The 1036-nt window shown below is 41.7% G+C and overlaps 1 non-coding gene across 1 annotated transcript; it reads right to left on the bottom strand.

Annotated features, from left to right (window-relative positions):
- Positions 1–665: 665 nt before the first annotated feature.
- LOC141688529 (small nucleolar RNA R71) lies at positions 666–772 on the bottom strand. Its single transcript, XR_012561965.1, has one exon. It is a non-coding gene; the product is annotated as a small nucleolar RNA R71 (small nucleolar RNA).
- Between the last annotated feature and the right edge of the window lie 264 nt (positions 773–1036).

Genomic DNA, 1036 nt, shown 5'->3' on the forward strand with positions numbered 1-1036 from the left:
TTTTGATGCCGCTGTCGGGGACTCGGTGTTAATTTTTAGTTTATATGTTTATCACCAGTGGTCGTTAAATTTCATTAACTTGGACATTGTTATTTATCTGTTTCCTTGTCTTATTTCAGGTACTCTAGCGAGCGTGTATGCATACGCGTTCGCGGGCTCGTAAGAGAACTCTGGATCAAGCCGAGGAAGAAGTTGTAGTGATTCGAAAAGAAGTTTTTGAGGATGAAGAGAAGGTAGGAGAAGAAGAGAAAGTCAAGGAACCATCTTTAGTAGTAATGGGAGATCAAGCATAAATTTCTAAGGCTTTGATGGACTATTCTCAACCTAAGATCAATGATGTTCAGTCAAGCATCATCAAACTAGCCATCTCGGCTAACACTTTTGAGATCAAGTCAAGCACGATTCAGATGATACAGAACTCAGTTCAGTTTGGGGGTTCTCCTACAGAAGACCCTAACATGCACATCAGGGATTTTATCGAGATATGTGACACTTTCAAGTTCAATGGTGTGACTGAAGATGCTATTAAACTGCGACTCTTCCCATTCTCTCTAAGGGATAAAGCGAAGTGTTGGTTAGATTCTCTTCCACCAAGGTCTATCACTACTTGGGAAGATCTTGCTCAAAAATTTCTGACTAAATTCTTCCCTATGGCGAAGACTACTGTAATCAGGAATGCTCTTACTCAGTTTGCTCAGCAAACTGGAGAATCTCTGTGTGAGACTTGGGATAGATATAAGGAGATGCTAAGGAAGTGTCCACACCATGGCATGCCTGCTTGGATGATTATAAATTGTTTCTACAATGGATTGGTGCTACTTCTAGACCCATGCTCGATGTAGCATCAGGAGGAGCCTTGTGGGCTAAGAGCTACAATGAAGCTTATGAATTAATTGAACTGATGGCTGCTAATGAATACCGGAATCCTTCCCAGAGACTGACTCAGGGAAAAAGAGCAGGAATTCTGGAGTTGGATACAACAACTGCTATAGCTTCTCAACTTAAGGCGTTGACGATGAAGGTGGACACTTTGGCT

Source organism: Apium graveolens, chromosome 9, assembly GCF_009905375.1.
Source record: "Apium graveolens cultivar Ventura chromosome 9, ASM990537v1, whole genome shotgun sequence".
Lineage (NCBI taxonomy): Eukaryota > Viridiplantae > Streptophyta > Magnoliopsida > Apiales > Apiaceae > Apium > Apium graveolens.